Raw genomic sequence first — 24333 nt, forward strand, 5'->3', positions numbered from 1 at the left:
TGTCTGAGAGCCGGCCTGGGAAGGCTTGTAAGGCCTGTCATTTCCTTTCACAGCCTTGGAGATCACTGTGAGTTATGCAAGACCAGGCTGAAGTCATGACTTATTTTTACCCATGGAGTTCATTAAAAACAGATTCCTTCCACCCAAAATAATTAAGTGTCCAAATTCAGCCTGCTGCAGCAATCGAGTCACAAGACGGGGATGAGGAGATTGGGTCAACATTTTGAAGGGTGTCCTGGCCCAATGGCAGGTTGAACTATCACTTGAAGAGTTTTCTTGGCAACCAAAGCACACTGTTGACTCATATTCAGCTTGAAGTCTGCTATACCCCAAGGTTGGGATGCTGGACTGGGTAAGGTGGTGGTGGAGTGGAGAGAGAGGTACATAACAATCCTATGCCTTTAAAAGCACATAAGGGAGTGAATATGGCCATGGGAACATCTCTTCAAAGCTTGCCCTCTCTCACCTGAATATATTATACTCGGTGCCTGAGTATATTATAACACAGAAAATGCTTTCATCCCAAGTAGAGCCCCTTAGCCAGCCAAATGAAGGTCTTGGAGTAGGTTTGCTATTGCAAGCACCCATCAAATAGTCTGGACAAGTCATATTTTGGGCAATGGAGGGGCCATGTTGACCACTCATTCCCTGTTCATTGTCCACATGGTGCAGTTGGTGTCATGCATCATGTGGAAGGGCTTCCACTTCCCTAGGGAATGACTGATGTAATCAAGTGACAGTGAATACTTAGTAATAATGGAGCTCAACTTGGTCCAGGCATTTGGAGAGCCAAACTTTTTGGGGGCTGACCCACTGAGGACATAAACACACTCAGATGTTTAATCATAATCATCTTTTGCACACCTGCACCCTTGCCCACACATATACCCGTGCATTTTGATTGATTCCAGCGCTGTTACATGTCTTTCACATGTGTAAGTGGAAGAGAAAATGGGCCTGTTCTTCCCTCCACTAAACCCACATTCTCCTTTTTTGTTAATAACATTTCTGTTCATACCCCTTTAATGTCTTGTTCACATGACTAGAGGAAGGTAAGGGGACCTTAGTGTAATAAAGAGAGGATTCAGATACGACTTCCTGAACCATCCGCTATCGACAGGTCAGATGTAGTGCTCGTTATATTCACAAAATCCCTGCAACTGTTTCCATGGCTCTAGATGCTTCTTTCTTAAGAACATAAGAAGCACCAAAGTGGGTCAGACCTACGGTCCATGTAGCCTACTATCCTGTCTCCAATGCCTGGGCATAATAAATCAGCTTGTCTCCAACAGTTGCAGGCCTGGATGTTTTAGAGGGATAATATGTGAACAGGGTATGTCGAGAGAGGGTCAACCACCCCTCCCAGTATCCACCTTCACTAGTTAGTGAGACACCTGTGACTGCTCTGTTTAGCACTTATCATCCATGAATTTGCCCAATCCCTTTTTGAACCTGGTTATCCTCAGCTTCTACAACCTCCTGTGGCGATGAGTTCCACAAGTTAATTACATGCTGTGTCAAGAAAGGTACTTTCTCTTGTTAGTTTGAAACCTCTCTCCTGCTAATTTCCTTGGGTGTGCCCTTGTTTTAGTCTTCTGAGAATAACAGTTCCCTATTCACTTTGTCTTCTTTCCTTCCTTCCACCCATCCGCCTGTGGCCCTGTTGATGTTACATATGTTCTGTCTTGGGAACTGGGTATTCCTTCTTTGCAAAAGCTCATTAGCGTGCATGTTTCGTGACTTGGGGGCTACCTCTGCCTTTTATGCCTAAGGTTTTCTTTGAGAATGTGTGCTTGTCCCTTTTTCTGCTTTACAAGCCACACTGTATTTTACTATGTATTTTACTATGATTTGTGAGCGGGGAAGTTGGTTCAGTTTGGAAAACCAAGGTCAATTTCCCACCCACCCCCCAGGTTTCTGTGTGGGAGCTTAAACCAAGACAGAAAAGGTATGTAAAACCTTACATTTTAAACCTGGCTCTTGTTACTGCCATCCAGTGCCTAGCAGAAGGGTTGCAAATATATCTGCCTACCTGTGGGCATGTCTACACTTGCATTTATGCTGGCTTACATTTATTTAATAAGTGGGAATAGGCAGGCATCTGCATGTGTAGGCATTCAAGTTGCATTATCGCTGTATGTGGACTGACTCAGGATTAAAGTTATTTCCAAGCCAGTCCACACACAGTGTTACTGTGCAGTAACTAACTGGGCATAAATTTGATACTGCATGATGCAGATATCAAATTTATGCTTAAGTCTGCATAAGTCGCCATATTTACTGCACATTACGGGGGTGCAAGTGTAGTTGCGTGCCCAAACTGCACAGTAACTTTGGTTACTGTGCAGTAAATGCACACGTGTAGATGCACCCTGTCTCTCACAAAAGTTGCACCACTTTAACTCTACCTGCCCAATGAAATCAGTTCAACAGCCCTCATATGGGCTGGGAGTAAATGCATGGATTAGAGTAAATGCAAGGATTGGCTCTATTCTTAAATCACCTTCTTTGCAAACCATTTGCAGGAGGTGCATAGAGAGGACTGGTAAGAGCTAATCTACTGAATCCAGCTGTGGGATGTTAGCTGCAGAAGGGGTGAAGTTTAATTTAAGTTCAGTTAATGTCATCCTAAATGATCGAGAAGAAAGGGGGGAAATCCTATTAGTGTAATCCACAGACAATTCAACATCTTGACAAAGCTGTGGACAGAAACATAAGGTCCGGAGAGGTAAGAGATGTAGGCAGGAAATAACTAAATGTGATCTTCCAGTGGAAAATGAAAGCTAGCACTTCTGGAGAGGGATGATCTGAAACATAGGTCACAAAATGCTTAGACGCAGGAGTCGAGGTGGATGTCATCTACCTAGACTTTAAGAAGGCCTTTGACATGGTATCTCATTCTGTTCTCATAAATATACTGGACAGCTCTGATGTAGATGCTGGCATGGTCAGGTGGGTGGTAAACTGACTTAGGGGATGCACCCGGAAAGCGGTGGTGGACGGGTCGGTATCAGTCTGGAAAGATGTGGGCAGTGGTGTCCCACAAAACCCAGTCCTTAGACTGGTGCTGTTCAGTGTCTTCATTGGTGACTTGGATGAGGGTGTGGAGAGCACCCTGTCCACATTTGCAAACGATACCAAATTATGGGGCAAAATTAACACACCAGAGGGTAGGGAATGGATCCATGTGGATCTGGACAGGTTGGAAAAATGGGCAGGACAAAATAGGATGCAATTCAGCAAAGACAAGTGCAAAGTGCTGCACCTGGGCAAAAGACCCACCAACACACTTCCAGGTGGGGGGTGACCTTCTCAGCAGCACAGCAGCAGAAAGGGATCTTGGACTCATAGTTGACTCCAAGACGAACATGAGTCGTCAGTGTGATGAAGCGATGAACGAGGCTAACCGCACTTTACCGTGCATTAGCAGGTGCGTGACGAGCAGGTCCAGGGAGGTGATGCTCCCCCTCTATGCGGCACTGGTCAGGCTGCTGTTGCAGTACTGCATCCAGCTTTGGGCGCCGCACTACAAGATGGATGTGGTCAACCTCAAGAAGGTCCAGAGGAGGCCGCTTGTCTGGTCAGAGGCCTGCAGGCAAAGCCCCTCAAGGAGAGACTGAGGGACTTGGATCTCTTCAGTCTCTGGGATCTTGTGGCTGCCTACAAATTCATCAAGGGAGGGCAGCGAGGAATAGGAGATACTCTGTTTACTGGGGCACCCCTGGAGTAGGTGGGAACAATGGCCACAAATTGACGGACAGTAGATTTAAGTCGGGCATTAGAAAGTACTTCTTCACAGTAAGGGTTGTCCAAATCTGGAACGGGCTCCAAGGGAGGTGGTGCTCTCCCCTACCCTGGGGGTCTTCAAGAGGAGACTGCACAAGCAGCTAGCTGGGGTCATTTGACCCCAGCACTCTTCCTTGCCCAGGTAAGGGGGTCCCTCCTGGCCCAAACATCTATGAACCTATAGACACAGAACAGAAAAGGAGGTTTGGAAAGAAGTAATTCTGGTGTTGATTTGGGGGGGCAACAGCAACTGAAGAATGAATTTGTAATGCGATACATTATCCAGAAAATTCAGTGCATCTTCAAAGTGCACATGCAGCAGCATCACATTACAAGCTAGGAAGGTAATAATTAGGGTTGAATGAAAATGCTCCACTGAAACTCATTTTTGCAAAGGTAAATTGGCTTTTGGGCATATTGAAAATATTGTAAAAAGTGTCTGTTTCCCTTGGACATTTTGGATAAAGAATGGGAATAAAAAACAGATTTTTTTTTTTGTCCTTGGTTTCATAGGTCAGAAGGGATCATTTGATCATCTAGTCTAGCTGCTCAGGAAAATAAGCTGTAGGTCTTTACCCTACTGCAGTTGAGCTCAGTAACTTGAATTTGCCTAGAACAAGTCTTCCAAGCAAAAAAATATATATATTTTTTGACATGGAGCAGTAATTTTATATCTCCTTCTGTGGTACTAGCAAAGCTGGGATATTGCTTTCGAGTATGAGGTGGGCATTGCAAAAAAAGAAATGAATACCTGTCTGGAGGTTGCTCAAAGAGAAACAGAAAGTAAATAGGGGGCTGGAAGACCTGACCGACGAGAAAAGGGTAGAGTGGTTAAGGTTGTCAGATTAGATTAAAGCGATGGCAAAACTCTGCTTGATTTCAATGGGCCCAACATTTCAGCCATTCATTAAAGCCTTGCCCATACCCAGAGCTGTGCTGCTTGGGCTATCCTGGCATAATTTAAGTAAGATCTCCCCAATTTGAGTGTTATACTGGCAGAAAAGTGCTTTTACTGGTATACCTTAGTCATTTCCCTTAGTGGAATAAGCTATACTGGTACAAGCTACTGTATTTTAAATCACATAACCACTGATCCGGATATTAGGAGTGGTCCTCAGTAACATCTGAACAAAATCAGTATAGGCTAGTCCTAAACGGACAGAGGCAAAGTGCACATATAAGGAGAGTATTAATATAATTGAAACCAATGGTGTTAGCTACAGAAGCGTATGAAGTCGGTCATTTTTGGAGACCAGAAACATCACTAGATGGGCCATGAGGTTTGATGCAGTCTGACAAACCCTATGGTCTCATACTGCAGTAGGGGCTAAGGCATTAATTAAATCTCTCCCCATCTCTTTCTCTCTCCCTCTCTTCATACTCCCCCATCTGTCTGCATCCTCCGGTTGTCGTTGGCCTTAGACATGAACTTGAAGCTCTTAAGACCAGGGACCATTTTTTGTGCAACACCTTGCACATGAGGGTGCTGATCCGTCGTACTAGGCTCAGTGTAGATGATAAGAATAGCAGCAACAATATTAGAACCCAACATCTCGATTGAGCCCCCAAACTCTTTGTGCTTGGTGCTGTACGATGTATGATAAATGCCCGGCCTCACACTTCTCACCATATAGGATCATAGACAACGAGGGCAGGAAGGGACCTCAGGAGGTCACATCTAGTCCAACCCCTGCTCCAAGCAGGACCAGCCCCAGCTAGAGTTATTTGATGGCATTGTGTGGCAGCAGCCAGATTGAAATTGGGTGCCTAATTGTAGAGAATTTGAAACAATGCAGGTCCATTTACAAGTAATATTTTTTTTCATCTTTATCTAATTTTTCTTTTTCATCTATATCATTTTTTCCCCCTGTCACAATAGAAAAACAGCAACAGAAAAAAAATGGTGACGATTTTTGAATTTGGGGGGGAAAATTAGCGTTTTGGCTCAGGTTCCCAGAAGCTTTTTCAGGTTTCAAGTCTCCAAATCTGTTTTTTGGTTCTTCTTTTTTGCTGCTTCTTTTTTACTGGAAGCCACAGATGGCACCCAGTCCTTTTCCAAAACTGGAAAACGAACAAACCCAAAAACAAACCGAAAAAACCCCCCAACAACAGCAAAAAACCCACCCCTTTTTTTGGGTTTCTGCTCATTAAAAAACAAGCAAAAAAGGTCATGGGAAATTAAGGGAAAGGCAATTATGGGTGTTATTCATGCCGAGCCTCCATCCAAAGTTTGAAGCCTAAAAGCATGCATCCTCAAAGACCTATGCTTAATAGGAATTAAGAGCTTCCCCTCTCAGATTAATGACAATGAAGAATTTCCCCCCACAGGCCTTCACTCCACCTTTGGCTCGGGTCCTACGTCGAGCGCAGCCTTCAGAGCGAAGCGCAGGAGTGCAAATCTGTCTTTTTTCTGCCGTCTCCTCCTGCCCCCTCCGCGAATGCAGCGGGAAAGTAAATACAATAACAACTCCGGCCACTGCCAAAAAATTCCTCCGTTTCTGAGTTGTTGCAACTGTATTCGTCAGGGGAAAAAAATGCCTTGGAAACCTCACTCAGATGGCGAGGGGAAGAGAGGCGGGCGGGAGGGAGGGAGGCAGTGCATATATGCGGTCAAGGCCGGGGCAGAAGTTCATGCAGTTGGTGGTTTGCGAAAATGTGTTTTGTTTGTTCTGGATTAGGCTGTGGATTCTTAAAAGAAAACATGTTTTAGTAAGCTAATTTCAAATCAGGAGGGGAAAGAGCAAGGTCAAGGGCAGAGCAAATTAGCATCTGCATGTCAGCGGAATGAAAGGAGGATTCAGCAACGTATGAAAGTGGGTTATTTAGTCAGGGGGAATGCTTGATTATACCCCTGGCAAAAATCAAGGGGCGGTGGGGATGGAGGGGGGGACCCACCAGCCCATGCTTACTCAAACTGGTGCCATTGCGGGCAAGGACGTGTCTTAAGGCAGGGCGGTCCGATGAGCTGTCGTTAGGAGAGCAATCCCTTCACACTCGGGCTTCAGGGGAACGTGCCTCGGGACAAGCAGGTGATGACGGCTGCCGCTGTTGGCACGAAGGAGACAGCGGCTTGGGAAACCAAGGCTGCTGGCCGTCACACGGGCTGCCGGCCTCCGAGGCGGGTGAGATCGAAGCCTGGGTGGAAGAGCATCGGCTCACATCAGACGCCTGGTTCCCTTTTGTTGCGCACGCTGTGGTTACTGGAGGGGAGACAGGGAGGAGAGGGAATCATTCTGCTGGGCTACAAGAAGCATGACACCCCCTATGGTCATCGGGGTCTTTGGGCTAGAAAAGCATAGCACCCCATATAGTCAATGGGGTCATTGGGCTAGAAGAAGCATGACACCCTGTTCAAATTTGCTGAGGACACTAAGATGTGGGGGGACGTGGGCGTGCTAGAAGGGAGAAATAGGCTGCAATCAGACCTAGACAGGCTACAAGGGTGGGCGGACGAGAACAGGATGGGATTCAACACCAGCAAGTGCAAGGTGCTGCACCTGGGGAGGAACAACTGGCACCATACCTACAGGCTGGGGGACTCCTTTCTCGTCAGGGCAGAGGCAGAAAAGGATCTTGGAGTCATCATTGATGCCAAGATGAACATGGGCCGGCAGTGTGGGGACACGGTCAGGAAGGCCAACCGCACCTTGCCCTGCATCCACAGATGCATCTCGAGCAGGTCCAGGGAGGTGATCCTCCCCCTCTATGCGGCACTGGTCAGGCCGCAGCTGGAGGACTTCATCCAGGTCTAGGTGCCACACTGCAGGAGGGATGTGGACAGCATGGAGAGGGTCCAGAGGAGGCCACTCACATGGTCAGGGGACAGCAGGGCAGACCCTACGAGGAGAGGCTACAGGACCTGAACCTGTTCAGCCTCCACAAGAGAAGGCCGAGGGGGATCTAGGGGCCTGTTACAAACTAGTCGGGGGGATCAGCAGGCACTGGGGGAGTCCCTGTTCCCCCGAGCACCGCCAGGAGTGACCAGGAATAACGGTCACGAGCTGGCAGAGGGGAGGTTTAGGTTAGATATCAGGAGGCGCGACTTCACTGTCAGGGCGGCTAGGGTCTGGAACCGGCTTCCAAGAGAAGTGGTGCTGGCTCCTACCCTGGGGGGCTTTAAGAGCAGGTTAGATGTACACCTTGCTGGGGGTGTTTGACCCCCGTACTCTTTCCTGCCATGGCAGGGGGTCGGACTCGATGATCTGCTCAGGTCCCTTCAGACCCTAGAAACTATGAAACTATGACACCCCATATGGTCATTGGGGTCACTGGGCTAGAAGAAGCAGGACACCCCAGTTCAACGTGCATGGGGCCTTATACATCCTTCCTGGCTGCTCCCCAGTTTCGGATTGAAGTATAGCCAGTGATTCAAGGCTCCAGTTTCCTTCCAAGAGGTCTCTACAGACAAATTTGGGAGGGTGGTTTGGTTCGAAAACCTCATGTTTGATTGAAATGGGCATGACCGAGAAAAGAAATGTGATGATGATGGTTCCTTAGAGGCTGATGATGTCCTCAGTGGTGCATAAGTCAAGGATGCTCGTCTTCCATGGGTGTGTTATCAGAAGGGCTGAAGACAGCTGACGAGGCCAGTCCAGGATCGACAGGCTGCTGCAGCTCGGGCACATGTTTCCATGTGCGGTGGGTGGGTGGCTCTGGGTTCAAAGCTTTGGGAACAACGAGGGGCTGGAAATTAGGATGAGGTTCCTCATTCCTGCAATAACAACTTTCTGCTCCAGTGTCCCATAGGATTTGGAGACATACAAGCAGAGTACCGTACTTTCTCACATACAACATACCCCCACTTTGTTTTCAAAAAGGAGAATGAAAAAAAGAAATAAAAAAGATTTTTCTAGAGTTTTCCAAACCACAGCATGGGCTCACCATGGCCGGGTGCAGGCAGGAGCGGTGCAACTGGGCAGCAGTTGTGACAGCTTGAGCTTTGGAGCTGGAAGGAGAGGGTGAGGGATGCTGAGGACCGGACCTTGCCCTTCAGAAATGGAGGTGGGAAGGCAGCACAGCCCCTGGCAGCCATTATGCCATCCCCATGCATCCATGCTAGGGAGGAAATTAGGGTCCAGACTTAAAATACACGTGCCCATTTGGGATGGTTCATTTTTTGGGAAAAGGGTTCTGCAGGGCACGGGACTAAATACAGTAGTTTGCAGATGGAGTTTGATTGGTTTGTCAATGAGATTATAGGATGTGGTGCAGGTGATGACCCAGAAGGTCCCTTTCGGTCCTGCGTTGTGATCTTCCTTCGAGGATGGGTCCTTAGAGACTAACGTGTCCTCAGGGGTGCATAAGCCACACATCCTGAGAAGGGACCTGGAAAGCAAGACTAATGAGGACAGGGCGAGCTATTTAGTCTGGAGGAGAGAAGGCTGAAGGGTGATTTGATAACAGGCCCTTCGCAACCTGGCCCCTCCTGACCTATTGCTGTTCTTCGTTACTGATCTGCCCTCGTTGGCTCATGGTGCGGGCCTCAGTCCCTACTAATTTATTTTGCAAGAGAGCCCCTTTGTGTTTGCTCTCGGGCTGCCTCTCACCCTTGGGGAACTCCCTATACGCAATGAAGCCCTAACTCCTCAACCTCTCCTTAACACTCACCAACAAAAAAAAATTAACATGCATTAGGCTTCTCATTCATTGTTTCAACCATCGTGACGACCAGTCTTAGTGCACGGGTTCCCCGCACTGCCCGGTCTGCCTGCATCCATCTGTAGTCCCTTGACTTTTATCCTAAGTTCACCGGGGCAAGGATCAGTTGAGTTTATACAGCTCCTGGCACGCTCAGGTGTTGCTCTAGGAACAGGACCCAGAGCCAGTAATGGCAGTGATAGGGAAAGTGAGGACAATGATGGAAGCAACAAGAACACAGTGATAAAATATGTACAGAAGACAATGATGGCAGCAGCATCCAGCAGCCCCGTATCCAAGTCCCTTTTTTTCTTGGTTCCTGGATCAGACTGCACCTTGGACGATGCTGCCTTCCCGAGGCCACACGGCTGCTGGGACAGTGCATGGGTCACCCTACTCGCGGAGGTGGAAGAACTTGTTCCCCCCCCGGTACAATGTGGGGTCAGGGGCCGCTGGGAGCAAAGGCTGCCATCCAACACCATGTCCTTGCTATTTTTAACGACCCTTCTGAGCCAGCAACGCCTCCCAAGCACTCAGGACATGGAGCAAGGGCAGGAATCCCAACCAGATGGGCAAATATAAGGCCCTGACCACCAGCGGGCATCTCTCAGCTCAGCTTCAGCAAAGTCAGCAGAAAGATCACCTGGGAGTGCGGCCCCTTGACTGCAGTGAGGCGACACTCATTCTGTCCCCGTGATTTTAAGGAAATAATAGTGATCAAAGCCCGCCGCAGACCTAGCCCGAGCACCTTACAGATGCCTGACTTTCCAATTCCACTTTTATCTTCCAAAAGCAAAGAAAGACTTGATCCAGGCTGATTTTGGGTGAAGGAACATTCAAAGTCGCTCTTCATGTATCAGAGAAGCACGGGGTTTGGGGGTGATACCTTTTATTGGTCCAACCATAACATTGGGAGAGATTTGATTCCGAATCCAAAGCACCCTTCTTTAGGTTTGTGGGGGAACTTTCCAGCCTTTATGTGCCTAAATTGGTTGCTTTTCCCATGCCCCTTCAGTCATAGACCATGCTGATGGAGTAGGCTTGGTATCCTGCTGGGCTCTGAAAGGGAGAAGAGTTTGATGCCTTGTTCTGGTCTTTCAAAGGCTGGCTCTGCTTGAATTGGGACAGATCCAGAATCCCAGACAATGAGGGTTGAAAGGGACCTCAGGGGGTCACATCCAGTCCACCCCCCTGCTCCAAGCAGGACCAGCCCCAACTCCATCATCCCAGCCAAGGCTTGGTCTACCCGGGTCTTCAACACCTCCAAGGATGGAGACTGCACCGCCTCTCCGGGTAACGTCTTGTGCTTCACCACCCTCCTCATGAGAAAGTTTTTCCCAATATCCAACCTCAGCTTCCCTTGCTGCAGCTTCAGCCCATTTCTCCTTGTCTTGTCATCTGCCCCCACTGAGGACAGTCCAGCTCATCCTCTTTGCAGGCCCCCCACAGGGAGGTGAAGGCTGCTATCAAATCCCCCCTCAGTCTTCTCTTTTGCAGGCTAAATCAGCCCATTTCCTTCAGTCTTTTCTCACCAGTCCTGTCCCCCAGCCACCAAACCATTTTCATTGCCCTCCGCTGGACTCTCTCCAATGTGTCCACATCCTTTCTGTACTGGGGGGGGCCCACAGCTGGACCCAGGACTCCAGATGTGGCCTCCCCAGTGCCAAATAGAGGGGAAGAATCACTGCCCTCCATGTGCTGGCAGCGCTCCTACCGATGCAGCCCAGGATGCCGGTCGCCTTCCTGGCACCAAGGGCACACTGCTGCTTGTCCCCTGTCACCCCCAGGTCCTTTTCTGCAGAGCTGCTGCTTACATAGTTGGTCCCAAGCCTGTAGCAGTCTCAATGCTCTTGTAGAAATGTCTGTGCATTGCTGAGTAATCCTAAATGCTTGCATCTTAGTTTTACATCTCTGCCTCCCCAGTGCTCCCCTATGTTGCCAAGGCATTTAAATGTGTGCCAGCCTCAGACAGAAAGTCAATGATTGCATCTCTTGCGTTGGCTACAGAACTGATGGGTCACAACCTGGCTACTGATGTGGACTTCTCCATATCCTTTCAGTGCCTCTCCCTTCCCACATAAAGTGATAGCCCTGTGCACACAGGGTGGCCCACCTGGAGACTTGAAGCTTGCTACGATGGGTTTGGGACCAACAGTGCATGGGGTTCTTCATGGGCTATGGTGAAAACATGGTCCCCGGTCTAGAAGAGTTTATAATCTCAGGGTTGAATCCCAGCAGGCAGCCACAGGGCTATTTCATAGAGAAGTAGGGCTGGAAGGGACGTCCATAGGTCAATCTCGTGTCTCAGGCACGATCATCCCTATCCGAGCTATTTGGGTCTGCCTAAGTCAAGTGGTCTGGGTCTTGCTGGGTTGAGAGCAGTTATTGGCATAAATAAAGGCTAAAGACAGGGTCTGAGAAAGGGAAACCTTGAAAGCAGGCCATTCAAGCCATGCGTGGTTGTATCATCCCGGCCAACTAGACAAAGCCTCGTCTGGGGTGGTATAGTTGGCGCTGGTCCCGCTTGGAGCAGGGGGTTGCACTAGATTTGGCCTCCTGAGGTCCTTTCCAACCTGAATTTCCTGTGATTCTTTGATTCTCTTTCCAAAGGACCTACACTGGTATAGACTTTATGTCACTACCATCCATTCGGGTCCAGTAGCCTTTTTTCACTTGCCTGGTTTTGCAAGGTGCAGGTCAAACGAAGAATCACGTCCACCATTATAAATGGGGCCTAAAAAAAAAGAACAGGAAAGCTATTGATTTGCATCTTTCCAGGATGCAAAGGGGTCTGGGCACAGGCAGCTTAAGTTCTTTTTTGTGTCAAAACCCTTGAAAATAAGCGCCGAGCAAAACCCACATTTAACCTTTGCAGGTGAAAGCGGAGCTCCCAGTCTGAAGCTGGGATCTCCGAAAGCTGCCGCAGGAGCGAACTACGCTGGAAATAAAATAAAGTTGTTAAACTATCCGTGAATGTGGTGACTCTAGTTCTGGATCATTACCTCCGTGGCTGGCAGCAAACTGCTCTTCAGCTTTTGAAGGAATTTCCACACAAAGACCGGTGAGAATTGAGCGACGGTAGCCAAGTCTCGGGACGCGCCTGAATTAAGAGCTGCTAGCGGCGATACCCATCGTCTTCTGCCGGGGAAGGGAATCCCAGGAGCGCCCGCCGGAGCCCACTTTATGAGGGCGCGGGCAGATTTAGTACCGACGGGGATCAGATGATGGAAAGGGCCAGGAACAGACAGGAGAAGAGGTTGAGATTCCTTCAGACATTTGCACTGGAGAAAGGAGAGGAGGGAGGTGGGGAATAACAACAAAAAGCAAACCCTGGCTGGAGCTCAGCTCTTCTGAAGGGTGCTAACAGCAAGGAGCTGAATATGCCACAGATGAATCTCAGCCTGAAATTCATTTTCCAGAGGTTTCCCAGGGTACACAGAACCGGGCCAAGACCCGGAGTACTTGACATTTGGCCATAAATCTGCATGTCAGCGGCTTGGGAAAAGGAAAAACAAACTATGTAATGAAAGAGGGATGAGCTCAGTGCCTGCAGGAGAGACGCGTGGAGCCTGAGCGCGGTGCGCGGAGGGGGCGCGGCGTATGCCGCCACGGATGCACGGGCCGCTGGACCGCGAGGTGGGAGAGCAGGCAGGATGCTGCTGGTCCCATCTGGAAGGAGCGGGGTGGTTAGTGCAAGGCGAACCCCAATGGGGGAGTAGCCCCTAGGTCACCCGGGCTTGGGTGCCTGCCACGGGTGTGTTACAAGACCGAATGTGTCTCCTGATTGAACTCTTGGAGCCACGGGATTTTGCTTTCTTTTTTTCCTTCCTTACAACAGTCTGTGCTTCTGTGGAGGGGTCGGCGGGAGAACGGATGAGCTTTGCAACAGCTGTGCTGGACGCTGCATGGATCCAGGGCAGGGGGGGATGGGGACCGTCCTGGGGAGCTGATGGATGGCCGCTGGGAGCAGACGGCACAAATCCGGGGGCTCCTCCAGCAGGCGAGGGGAGTCCAAGTCCACATCAGCGCAGGCTGCACAGGCTGATGACGGACGCCAGATCCCCGCACCCTTCGTTCACACTGGGAGACTAGGGCCTGCCAGGTGGCGGTTGCTAATGTGGTTTAGATCAGGCCTGGCGGCCGGCTCTGTCTCGCCTTGCACGCTTGGTCAGGCCGGTTAGCATGCACGTCCCATAATGCCACGCACATCTAAGTGCGGGGGAATGAGGGGACAGCACTGCAATGCCGGAGGAGAGATAGAAAGCTAAGGTCACTCCACACCAGGTGACGACAGCTGAGAGTTTGCAAGATGCTTTGAAACAGCGGGCACGTTCCACCTCAGAAGCGGCCGCATTTCCACGGTGACTTGAAGAGCTCCCTGTGCTTTGCAATGAGCCCTCAGGTTGCTGCTGGAGCCCAAATGTATTTCGGTCTGTGTTTGCAGTAGATTTCCTTGCCTCTCAGCTATTTGGAGAGCAAACATAACACACACTCCAGCTTTCTCGTGGTATTTGCACCACAAGCTGGCCCGAAGACCAAGCTCGGCTGATTTTGGTCACAAAATGAGTCCTTGAGGTATTTAAAAATATCCCGTGGAAAGCATAAAAGATGAATGGGGAATGACTGGCTAGGCTGCCATAGTGCAAAGGAGGACCTGGGGGATACACTGGACCATACGCTGAATAGGAGCCAGCTGTGAGCTCTTGCTGCAAAAAATAAAAAGCCAAGAGCCTCCTGGGTTGTATAAACAGGAGCATCACTTGCAAGTCAAGGGAAGTGATTCTGCTGCTCCAGAGGCCTCCCCGGGAGTCCTGTGTCTGGTTTTGGATCACGCACTTCAGGAAAGATGGACCCCAATTAGAAAGAGTCCAGTGGAGAGCCACACACATGATTCGAGGCCTGGGAAGCATGGCTTAGGAGAAGGGGCTGCATGACCTAGGATGATTCAGTCCAGAGAAGAGAAGACTGAGGTGGGATTTGGTCACAGGCTGCAAATCCCTGAAGGGCGATGGCAGGGAGGATGAAGATGGGCTCTTCTCTGTGACTGTAGGAGACAGGACGAGGAGCAATGGGCTCAAGCTGCAGCAGCGGACACTGAGGTTGGAGATGAGGAGGAACTCGCTGAGTCTGTGGGTGGTCAGGCATTAAAAAGGCCCCCAGAGAGTCCCCATCCCTGGAAGTTTCCAGGAGTTTAGGCAGGCCCTTGACTGGGATGGTTCAGTCAAGGATGAGCCTGTCTTGAGTAGACGTGACCTTGATACATCCATCGTCTAAACTCTTAGTAAAACTACCACACACAACCCAAACTTGCTGCTAGTAAAATAGGGGAGTGGGGCACAGTGACCAATGTCCCACTTGTGTAAAAGGTTGTTCATAGATGCTCAAGAGATCCCATGTGGAGGCTATGCCCCTGCTGCAGAGGAAGGCAACCCCCCACCCTCCCTCACCCCAGTCTGTACCAATCTGACCAAGAGGTAAAAATCCTTCTTGACCCCAAATCTGGCATTGGTCTGAGCCTGAGTGGAGGGGAAACCCCCCTAGCCAGGACCACCATGGTTTGAGTCCCAGCAGGAGCAGGAGCACAGCCTAGTCCCCATCCCCATCCTGGGCTGCAGCTGGCACCCAGCACCTCTGAAGAAGGCTTCAAAAACACACCTGGCTCACGCAGCAGAAATGGGGGAGAGACGGAAATCCCTCCCAACCCACTGTGGCAACCAGCAAAGACCCGCAAAACCCCTGTGGCCCCCAGGGGATGTAATTAAAAGTCAGTAATTATAGTCATTAACTAATTAATAGTATTAATTGTGTGAGTTCGATGCCAAATTATATAAGGACTGAATTAAGCACAGGCTCAGACCTGGATGTTCAATTTAAAACTTTTATTGTTTCACAAAGTCATAAACTAAAGGAGGTCTGTTGGTTCACAAGGTTCCCAAATCAAGCCCCTGCTCTCTAACCCGGAGGCTAGGTGCGGCTGCCTGATTCAGTAGTCTCAGAACTGGTCAACAGCTCATTTAAAAGGAGTCCCTTATCTTTTTTTAGACAAAAGATACAACACTGTCCCCATGGTGGAAGTGAGGCATCTAACATAACTTTACTATTAGTTACATATGATAACACTTATACATATGCATTTCTAATTTTTACTTCTATTGGTTATTTAGTCAACTTATAGATATTATAATATCAGGTGATACGCTTTGTATTATAATTTTTACGCTACTTATGTTAATTCTTAATGACCTTTATATTTCTTATGCTAATTCTTAATGACCTTTATGTTTCTTATGTTTTTAGCAGGGTTAAAATGTCAAGGCTTACATAATATGCGGTTTTTCGTCATTGTGGTTTAGCCATACGGTTTCCTGTTTTGACAATATAAGCTGCAATTTTTATCATTGTTCAAGGGTCAGAAGGTCAGCATTTTTATCTAAGGGTCAGAAAGTGATTACCAGAATGTCAATCGCTGACTCCTCAACCTCCTTGAAGCATTCTGGGAGTTTTAGTGCATTGTTCTTAATGCTAGGCCTTGCTTAGCATAAGCACTATCTCACATCAATAGTTAACATTTGCAGGCTTGAAAGCCAGAAAGCACTGCTTTCATAGATGTAATAGATGTCATAGGCACTAGAGGGCTGGAAGGGACCTTGGGAGATCATCAAGTCCAGCCCCCTGCCCCAAGAGCAGGAAGTCAGCTGGGGACATAGGATCCCAGCAAGATATCTTTTGTTCATCCCTTCTGTCCTCCTGCATAATACAGACTAGAGAACCCCCCTTCCTATGACTTGTGCATCAATCCTCCACTTCATAATTGAGCTAGGCCACATCAGAGCCTGCAAATCCCCTGAATCTCCATCCTTGCTGGTGTATAAGACTCAGGTAGACAAAGCCTTGGGATGATTTCGTTGGGGCTGGTCCTGCTTGGAGCAGGGGGTTGGACTAGATGTGACCTCCTGAGCTCCTTTCCCACCTGAATTTTCTATGATTCTATGAATTCCTAGGAAAATTGCTCCTATGGTTGTCCTCACTCAACAACTGGTACCTTATTTCTCATCTGAGAAGTTCTCGCTTGTAGCAGGACCTAGCTCTTAGGCGGCACAGGTATCAAACCTTTTTACAGAGCAAGACATCATCATCCTCATTTGACATAGGGGGAAACTGACAGCCAGCAGGTAGGTGGCAAAAGCCAGACCGTCCAGGTCTCCTGCATTTCAGCCCATTGCTTTGGCTCCTAGGTCACTCCTCAGCTTCTGACCATTGAATCAGCTCATACCTTCCCCTGTCTCATACCCTCCTTCCCTTTTGCCTTGTGGCTGCCTTGGCTAGGCTGCTTTTGGAAAGGAAGCTCATCTCATTCAAAGGTACCAGAGTTCTCATAATAAAAAGCCAGATCACCTGTAACCTGTACCCCACCCCACACTGTAACACGGCATCGTCAGCATCTTCTCTAGCAGGTGTCAATGTAGGTCTCATCTCTTCCAAGGCTAAGACTCACTGGGTGTGTCTACATGTGCACATTTACTGCACAGTAACTGAAATCACTGTCCAGTGTGGGCACGCTTCTACATGTGCACTCCCATACTGCGCGGTAAATATGCCAACTTATGCCAACTTGAGCATGAATGATATGTGCATCATGTAGGTATCAAATTTACACCTGCTTAGTTACTGCACAGCAATGCACATATAGATAGATACTTTACTGCGCAGTAACACTGTGTGTGTGTGGACTGATTTGGGACTAACTTTAGTCCCAAGTCAGTTCACACACAGCGTTAATGCGCTTTAATGCATGCATGTGTAGATGCTGGCCTATTCCCGCTTATTGCACAGTAATTTAGTGCACAGTAAATTTAAGCCAGTGTAAATGCTTGTGTAGACACACCCACTCAAAATCAAAGCCCATGGCACCTTGCTTTGCTCTCTGCCCCCTCTTGCTGACATCAGCAAGACCTTGGCTTGAATCATAGAGATGTGGGGCTGGAAGGGACCTTCAGAGGTCACATCTAGTTCAACCCCCTGCCTGAGGCATGATCATATTGTCCCATAGAACAATCCTGACGCAACGCAGACTGAACACCCTAGCCTGCCACAGGTAAAGCAGAGGAACCACAACAGTCAATGTCTTGCTTCTATGAAACATTGTTAATATATATTCAAGAGGTCCCAGGTAGTCACCATGCCCCCACTACAGAGGAAGACTAAAACCCACCCCAGTGGGTGCGTCTACGTGTGTGCATTTACTGCGCAGTAACAAAAATTACTGCACAGTATGGGCACACATCTGTACATGCACGCCTGTACTGCACAGTAAATATGGCAACTTACACCAACTTGAGTATAAATTTGATATCTGAATCATGCAGGTATCAAATTTACGGCCATTTATTTACTGCGCAGTAACGTACATGTACTTGTAGATGCCTTACTGCACAGTAACACCATGTGTGCAGACTGACTTGGGACTAACTGTAATGTGCTTTGAGGCCTGTGCATTTAGACGCTGGCCTATCCATAGAATCAGAGAATCATAGAAGTCAGGTCGAAGGGACCTTGTAGATCTTCAAGTCCGAAGCCCCGCCTGGGGGGGCTACGGGACCTGAACCTGTTCAGCCTCCACAAGAGAAGGCTGAGGGGGATCTTGTGGCCTGTTACAGACTAGTCAGGGGGGATCAGCAGGCATTGGGGGAGTCACTGTTCTCCCGAGCACCGCCAGGAGTGACCAGGAATAACAGTCACAAGCTGGCAGAGGGGAGATTTAGGCTAGATATCAGGAGGTGCTACTTCACAGTCAGGGTGGCTAGGATCTGGACCCAGCTTCCAAGAGAAGTGGTGCAGGCTCCTACCCTGGGGCGTTTTAAGAGGAGGTTAGATGAACATCTTGCTCTGGTCGTTTGACCCCAGTACTCTTTCCTGCCATGGCATGGGGTCGGACTAGATGATCTGCTCAGGTCCCTTCTGACCCTAGAAACTATGAAACTATGAAAAGCCTGGACTCAAATGAGTCCAGCCAGGTAGTCATCAAGCCTCTTCTTAAAGCCCCCAGGGTAGGAGCCAGCACCACTTCCCTAGGAAGTTGGTTCCAGCTCCTATCTACCCTGACTGTGAAGTAGTTCTTGCGGATGTCTAATCTAAACCTACTTTCTAATAACTTGTGTCCATTGTTCCTTGTCATGCCAGGGGGGCACTAGGGGAAACAGTGTCTCCCCCAAACCCTTCTGGTCCCCCCTAGTGAGCTTATAGATGGTCACCAGGTCTCCCCTCAGCCTTCTCTTGTGAAGGTTGAACAGGTTTAGGTCCCGCAGTCTTTCAATGTAGGGTCTGCCCTGTAGTCCCCGGATCATGCGAGTGGCCTCCTCTGCACCCTCTCCATGTTGTCCACATCCCTCCTGAAGTGCGGCGCCCAGAACTGGATGCAGTACTCCAGCTGCGGCCTGACCAGTGCCGCATAGAGGGGGAGGATCACCTCCCTGGCCCTGCTCGAGATGCATCTGTGGATGCGTGACAAGGTGCGGTTAGCCCCGCCAGCTGTGACCTCACATTGTCGGCCCACGGTCATCTTGGAGTCAATAATGACTCCAAGATCCTTTTCTGCCTCCGTGCTCTCAAGAAGGGAGTTTCCCATCTTATAAGTGTGCTGCTGGTTACTACTGCCCACGTGCAGCACCCTGCACTTGTCAGTGTTGAAACACATCCTGTTTTTGCTAGCCCACCCCTGTAACCTATCCAGGTCTTGCTGCAGTCTTTCCCTCCCCACTAGTGTGCTCACCTCATCCCAAATTTTGGGATCATCAGCGAATTTAAACAGGGTGCTTTTCACCCCGTCTTCCAAATCGCTGATAAAGAGATTGAACAGCGCGGTTCCAAGGACCGAGCCCTGGAGGACTCCGCTGCCCACTTCTCCCCAGGCTGAATATGACCTGTCCACCATCACCCTCTGAGGGCGACCCTTCAGCCAATCTGCAATCCATCTGACTATGTAGGATCAATGCCACAGTCGCCCAATTTTTTAATGAGGATGGGGTGGGAGACGGTGTCAAAGGCCTTGCTGAAGTCCAGAAAGACTACATCCACGGCGACACCTGCCTCTGCTTGGGCCTGTAGGGGGGATGTCAGGAAAGCTAAGGTGGACATAGAGCTAGGACTAGCATCCAAGATCAAGGATAATAAAAAGTCCTTTTTCAAATATATAGGGAGGATGAAGAAGGCACCGGGAAACATGGGGCCCCTGCAAAGTACACTGGGCAATCTGGTGGTTACACCAGAGGAGAAAGCAGACCTCTTTAACCAATCTCCTCAACTCGTTGAAGTTGGCCCTCTTGAAGTCTAGGGCTACCATCTTGCTGCAGGCCCTTGACACCCTGCGCTGGATGGTGAATGCCAGCAAGCGATGATGGCTATCTCCCAGGTGGTCGAGGACCTGGAGGCCCCTGACCAGGTCGTTGCCTGTGGCCAGGACCAGGTTCAACAGGGCGTTTCCTCTATTCCCGCTTACTGTGCAGTAATTTACTGAGCAGTAAATTTAAGCTGGTGTAAATGCACATGTAGACATGCCCAGTCTGCACCAATCTGACCGGGGTGGAGTGGGGGAGAGCGAATTCCCTCCTGACAGCAAGCAAATGTTTCACTGAAAGTCTGAAGTGGTGCTAGACACCTTTACTTGTCCTTGCAATGTTGCTATTGCTCTTGATTTTTTACAAGGAAGATGCCCAGATGCTACAACAAGGGGCAAGCCCCTAGAGCCCTAAGATAGATGGAGACTTATCCGTGCTCCATTTCAGCCCACCAGCCTACAGACAAAGCTAACTTCAGCTACCTCCTTCAGGCCTGGATGTCCTCCCTTTCAGGCCAGCTCCTGAAGCCCAGTGACCTGTCTACAATTCTATATAACACAACACACATTTTTCTCCAGGTATAAAGAAATGAAAAGTGTTACTAATATGCCAGGGGCCTAGTGCTGTATTATTCCATTTATGATTGAAGCAAAAAAAAAATGTACAACTTAATTGGAATGTGTGCTAATTAGCTATATCATATGTCATGTATTCAAAAACCCAACAAACCAGGCAAAAATAAATACAAGATGTTGTTTCTTTTGTCCTATAGTCATGAGAACTGAACACACAACTCCTTCAGATTCATAAAATGAAGTCCAGCCTTCCAGAGCACCTGGACAGTGCATCCAACGCTTCGCTGAACATTACGTCCACACCTGAGTTAATGTTTTCAGCTAGTTTAAAACAGCCTGCAGGGCTGTGAAATAGGAGCTACTTCACAAGGTGCAGCTAACAGACAGCAGGATTGCAGAAAAATGACTTGATCAGGTTCAGACCATTAAAAAAGGAGAGAGGACTGTTAACACCTGTGGGATGGAGAGTTTAGGAGAAGTCAAGTAGATTGTAATGAGCCACAAAGTCAGTGCTGCCTGCCTGGAAATGCTGCTGTCACTGCCCCAAAGTTTGTTTTACAGTTTGGGTAGAGCAAGACTGAAAGCAGAGGCCACTGCCCCTTGGATCTGCCCCTAGGGAGATCCAGGTTCAAGGCCTTCCTTGTGCAGCCAGTGCTTGGCACGCAACAGAAGCCCCAGATGAGCGCAGTGTATGCACTAGGAGGGATGAAAAGGGGTTGAGCACAAAGCAGCAAAGATAAGGACCTCAGTTTGCATTGGCTCTGGTGCACAAACCAGCTCCCCCCCAGCTTATGCTGCACACCCAAGGCACACAAAGCCAGACCCAAATGCTCTTCCTTGTGCCTAGCGTCACAATAGAAGCATATGTGGTGGGCTTAGCGATAGCAGTCCAGCACACCAGGCTTGTGATTGATGGAGAATTTCCACCAATCACGCGACTGCTGGGGAGGGACTTGCCTGGACCTGGTTGAAGACTGTGCCTTGCTTCAACCTGATTGGTCCAATGGCAATCTGGGGCGGAGCCACAGGAAAGAATAAAAGAGCAGCGTGCCCAGCACGTGAATGGCTGCGTTGAGGGACGAAGAAGAGGTCCAGGCAAAAGACGGGCTGGCAAGAGCTGGCCAGCAAGGACGGAGCTGTGGCCCCCCAAGTGCTTGAAGACCCTCCTCATCGGACGGGAGCAGCAAGTGGCCGCAACCTGCAGCCCCGCCGCTGAGAAGCGCGGCATCGGCACACAGATTGGTGCACGGAGCTGCGCAAGGCAGCTTGCTTCTGCATCCCCAGTCGGTGCATGGGACAGTGCGTGGAGCTGGGACTCCAGGAGCCACATGGGGCAGCTCAGGTCCCCACTCCCTGGCAAGTGAGGACTTGGCAGACAGTGCGGCACGGAGCGAACTGAGAGGGATCGGGTCCCCTGAGAGCCACTCAGGGCGACTCGGGTCTACAGCCACTGGCACTGAGTCAGCGGCTCGGTGCAGACTGCGCTGCACGGAGGGTCCGGGCCTCCAACCCCTAGCAGAAGGCAAAGCCCTCAGTGCATGCAACAGTGCCCAGGGCCGTCAGCAGCCCAAGAGGAGCCGGTGGCCTTGGGGGGCTTTGCGTGTGTGTGTGTGTATGTGTGTGCACGTGCGTGTGTGTGTGTATGTATATATATATGTATATATATGTGTGTGTGTATATGTGTATGTGTGTGTATATGTAGATAGATAGATAGATATCTTTTTAAATATATATATATTTACCTTTTAAGGAATTTGTAAATATTAATAAATTTGTATCTAGTTAATCTCTGATTGGCCTGGCCTGGCCCCCTGGGGATGGAGAGAAACTGTGCAATGCCAACAGTTTCTACCCCTAGCACACCTGCCTGCCTCCAATCCCCTTCAACTGGGGAGGGGGTACATGCCAGAGTACCCCCAGGCTACACATAGAAAAGTAGTGCTGAAAGGGATCTCCATCTAGTCCTGAGGCAGGATCAGCCCTGTCTAAGCCATCCCAGACACCTCCGTTAGCACAACGACACAGTCATCCCTGACAAACCTGCAAGACAGCATCCTAAGTGAGCACAGGTGAAGCAGGGTGACCCCAGCAGCCAACATCCTGCTGTTGCAAAGGTTGATCATATATGCTCAAGAGATCCCAGGCAGAGGCCGTGCCCCACGGCTATAAAGAGCGGCAAACCACCCTCCCCAGCCCTTACTAATGTGGCCATGGGGTAAAATTGCCTCCTGACCCCAAACCTGCCCATCCGCCTGACCCTGAGTGGGGGGCAAGACCCTCTAGCCAGGAATCCCCAGGTTTGAGCCCCAGCAGGAGCACTGGCACAGCCCGCTGGCCCCACATTGCAATCCACCCCCCCATTTCCATGCACCCTGAATAGCACAGATGCATGGGCATCCTATGAAGGCGATAAACCCACTGATCTCTCACCTTGGCATCAGGTCTTCCACATGCCACAGAGCTAGCATTGGCACTTCTCCTTGGCCCTGTTTTGCTCGCTGGACCCCGGTTCAAGGCGAGGCGAAGCTGAGATGCTGCGGGGAAGGCAAAGGGCTGTTGCATTTTTGACATACTAACAATTCCTCTCCCTGCACACTCCAGACAGCAGCGGCTCGCGCCTATCGGGCAGCGTTTACTTAGTAGCAGGAAGCCTGAAACTCGATGCCGGCTCCAGGAAAATCCTCAAGTACATTCAAACAATGCCTTTTGTTTATAGGCATCAATACGGTTGTTTCTCTCTATCATTGCCATGGCCAGTGCCAGAGCATTCGGATGGCTTCTGCTTCCAACTGCACCCGAGGTTATTGGGATTGGTAAATCTGCCCTGGATGTACAGTGGTGTAGAGGAAGACTTTATCTGTCTACCTAGGACAATCCTCTTGGCATCTAAGCACTAAACTGCATGACCAAACTAAATCTAAGCACTAAACTGCATGACCATAAATACACTTTGGTTATTTCGTTCAACTTTGGTTGCAAAAAGGATGGATCTGGGCTGTTCTCAGTGGTGGTAGATGGTAGGATGAGGAGCAATGGGCTCAAGTTGCAGCAAGGGAAGTTGAGGTTGGATATTAGGGGGAAAAAAATTTTATTAGGAGGGTGGTGAAGTATTAGAACAAGGTTAACCAGAGAGGTGGTGCAATCTCCACCCTTGGAGGTGTTGAAGACCCAGGTAGACAAAGCCTCGGCTGGGATGATGTAGTTGGGGCTGGTCCTGCTTGAAGCAGGGGGTTGGAGTAGATGTGACCTCCTGAGCTCCCTTCCACCTTCATTTGCTATGATTTAATGAGCCAGGGATACAACTAGGACATAGGTGGTTGGGGCTTGACTAGAAGATGGTAGCCAGGAGGAGGCAGAGGCCAGAATCAGGAGGCAGGGGTCACCAGCCGGGGGTCCAGACCAGGCAGCAATAGCCTGTCCCGGAGGTGGACGATCACCAGGCTAAGCCGTGAGCAGAGGCTGGGAGCTGAAGCAGAGCCAGCAAGGCAGTCTGGAAGCAAAGGGGTCCAGCCTGGGGAGTTATCCATTAGAGCCACCGTGCAGAGACCAGAAACAAGGGTGAAGCCAGGAAGCAGGACTCTGGGGACAGGAAACCCAGAGCAGACAAGAAGGACCCAGGACGCTGCGAACACACAGGCAGGAGCCAGGAGCGGGGAAAGCAGGGATAGGGATGAACAAGAAAACTCACAACCTGGAGTCAGCAACCCAAAGCCCCCCCTGCTATTGATTACTCTGCTAGGGTGCTGGTTACAGCCAGGCAGCATGGCCAAGGGGTAGTTAGACCACTGGTAGACTAACTACCCCTTTAAATATACAGGGGAGACGACCTGGATTTCATAGGGTTGCTTATTGGAGGTCAGCAAGGATTGCCATCGCCACGCAGGCATCACCCCAGCCACGGCACCTCCTGTATCGAACCTACTCGAAGAGCTGCTGCCCTCCAAGAGGTATCCAGCTTTTGGGGGTGGCTGTGGCTAGTCGATCCCAAAGCACCCGTCTTT

General features: G+C 49.6%; 1 long non-coding RNA gene across 2 annotated transcripts in view; it reads right to left on the reverse strand.

Moving 5' to 3' along the window:
* Positions 1-23409, reverse strand: part of LOC149869861 (uncharacterized) — a 46254-nt gene extending 22845 nt beyond the window's left edge. Inside the window, exon 1 of one of the 2 annotated variants that reach the window (XR_016440641.1) lies at positions 22763-23409. This is a non-coding gene — a long non-coding RNA (uncharacterized LOC149869861). Of the gene's footprint in view, positions 1-6127; positions 6229-22762 lie in introns of those variants that run through there. The other variant, XR_016440642.1, reaches the window with a different exon arrangement.
* Positions 23410-24333: the final 924 nt, after the last annotated feature.

The sequence above is a fragment of the Crocodylus siamensis genome, chromosome 2 (assembly GCF_052110815.1).
Source record: "Crocodylus siamensis isolate JL-2025a chromosome 2, ASM5211081v1, whole genome shotgun sequence".
Taxonomy (NCBI): Eukaryota; Metazoa; Chordata; order Crocodylia; family Crocodylidae; genus Crocodylus; species Crocodylus siamensis.